This window comes from Frankliniella occidentalis, unplaced genomic scaffold (assembly GCF_000697945.3).
Source record: "Frankliniella occidentalis isolate FOCC.00 unplaced genomic scaffold, Focc_3.1 Scaffold50, whole genome shotgun sequence".
NCBI classification, from domain to species: Eukaryota; Metazoa; Arthropoda; class Insecta; order Thysanoptera; family Thripidae; genus Frankliniella; species Frankliniella occidentalis.
In genome coordinates this window covers 1749827-1752503 of record NW_026267180.1, presented here as the reverse complement: position 1 = coordinate 1752503, position 2677 = coordinate 1749827, and positions in this window count along the sequence as shown.

Here is a 2677-nt window from a genome sequence, read left to right as displayed (position 1 = left end):
GGGGGAGGGGGCTCTATGGGCTGGCAGACCATCGGGAGGACCTCCTCTTCCTTCAGCGCCACTCCAGTGAAGGAGGTGAGGAGAGTACCACAGTACCACCACCGCAGTCCGCATCACACCTAAAGGGACCGAACCACGGGTGAACCTGAACGGGTGACCAGACGAGCGGCGTGCAACCCCCGCCGTGCCCCCGCAGCCTCGGTCCTGGTGTCTTTACACCGCCCCCCCCCCGGGGGGTGTTCTGGGATGGGATTTGCATCAAAAGAGGAGAAGGAGGAGGAGGAGGAGGCCCCCCCATAGGCGTCCGGCTGATGCCCCCTTCTCCCTTCCACCGCCCGACAATCGCAAGGAATGCCCTGCTCTTATGTCACCGGCTGGCCGGCACCATCCAACCGGCACTCGGAGACACCATGGGATGGGACACATCTCGCACCTCACAGCTAGAAAAAGTTTGCTGATTTTTATTTACTTTTATTTACGCTCTTCCACCATTATTATAGTTCGTAAATATTACAATGCTTCCAAATTCTTTGCTGCAAACAAAATCGTTCGCAACACAAACCTATTATTTGCAAGAATTTTGCAGTGTCAAAGGTACTAAACCCCAAGAAGGGTATTTCTTTATTCTACCTTTGTTTTTACAGTGAGAAAACCTGGTATAAGAACCTTGTTATGTAGGAACATTTTTATTGTCACCTGGTAACACTTATGTATGTTAATGATCACAAGAATGTCAAAAGACCAAAGCGCGAAAATTTATAGGCCCTTTCTCCACAACATTGTCGTCAAATTAATGTCGGTGATAGCTTTTCTGTGCTGAACTTTTTTTTAGCAGTGCTTTTGGGAAAATCCTCCCAGTCCACACAGAGTTTGACGTTCGCACGAAAGCCGCACGAATTTGCGACGGTTTTTCTCTTTGTTGACGGGTCTCGCCTAGCGGAGCCTACTCGCGACCCTGCGTGGGCGATGATGGGTAAACAAAATGTAGTGGGTAGAGGAGGGGGGAGGCGTTCGCACTAGCCGCCTCACCCTCGCCTAGCCGCGCGCCTAGCCTAGCCTCGACAAGAGCTTCTCGACGGTTATTCCTCCCGTCGCAAATACACGCCCCGGCTCAGACCGAGCTTCGGGGTTGCACGCCAGGGCCGGGCTAGCCTAGCAGCACCTGCGAGTCAAAAATTGAACAACGAGGGCGGTAAGACACCGGAATCCATCAAATAACTTAAGCAATGACTTGGCGTCCATTGAAACTCTAATATAAGAGCGTGGTAAACTACTGGGAAACAAAGGTGCACACATAATCACACAGATAAATTTTATATACTATTGTGTACATGTACACATAGCCTACGTAGATCTATGACAAGCAAAGCCTACGTAAAATTTCTCACCGATTATATAATTATGTAAAATTGTGCATCAGTAAGTTAGAATGTTGTACGTAAGTGATGCATGCCAATAGACCTACGTAACTATGAACGCATAGGAACTATTTATTCTGCGCATTTTTAAAATGTGCTTGTTGCTTTAGTTCCTTTAGAAAAGTATCAAAACTGTCAAACTGTCAAATCGTGCCGAATTCAATAGGGCGATCATCCAGATCATCCGTCATTCGCCGTTACGAAACTGCCAGCCGCTGCAAGGGCTCATAAGCGCCTGGTGGGTAGGCAACACCTCGTCTGTACTGCATACGTGTACTGCGGGGTAGCCTACCGTGAGTCTCGCAGGCGCCGAGCTCCCGTTATTTACCGAAATGAATCTGAGAAAAACGGACGTACTTTCAGAGAGATCCTTCAGCAACTTTGTTTCTCCAGTAAAGTATGTGTGGGAGCATCGTGGGCAAATCAAATCTTTTCAGAACCCCTCTTTTGAAGTCATGTTTTTGACGGAACAAAGTCGTTCTGGAGGGTGGGTACAGTTGTCACAATACTTGGCCAAGCCAAGGCTTCGAAAACAACGAAATGATGAATATATCTAAAACTCGTTGCAGCAGCACGTGGCTATTTTTTTTTACTCTGGATGGACGACACAAAAAGTCCAACGGGAGACTACCTGTCAGTGTGTGTGTGTGTGTGTCGGAAGGCTAAATACACACACTCACACGTGACTTTACAGAGTAGCCTGGCCGGTCGGACAGGCCGGAACTGACACTGTCTAAAGGGGCCTAAGTGGCGCGGGGTCCCAACGGCAGGACGCCCCGCCCCGCCACGCCCCGCCCCACCAGGAGGGCCTGTCTGTAAATAACGTGTTATATTCTTATTCGCAGACACATCTAGGTTAGCCCGGGGCGCACCGCACTCCGCCGCGCCCGCCGGCTGTTGTGTCTCTGTCGTGCGGCCAAAACCGCCAAATTACAGAGAAAAGAAATAAAAACGGCGCAAAAATATCAAAACACCTGATAAATCTGCGCGGCCAGTGTCTCATCTGGCGCGCGAGCCGCGGGCTGGGCGGCGCGAGGGCCTAGAGCACATGTGACACATCTCGATATCGTATCAGCGGGCGAATGGAATAGCTCGGTGGGGAGGGGAGGGGCAGCAGGGCCCGGCGGATATCTGCAGTGAAAAGTTTCCAATACGGCAGCAGCCGCCTTCCGAACGGACGGATAAGCACCTCGGCATCTCATGGAGAACGCTCCCGCCCCCTCCCCTCCCCTCTCCCTGCGGCCGGGATGGGGGGGGGG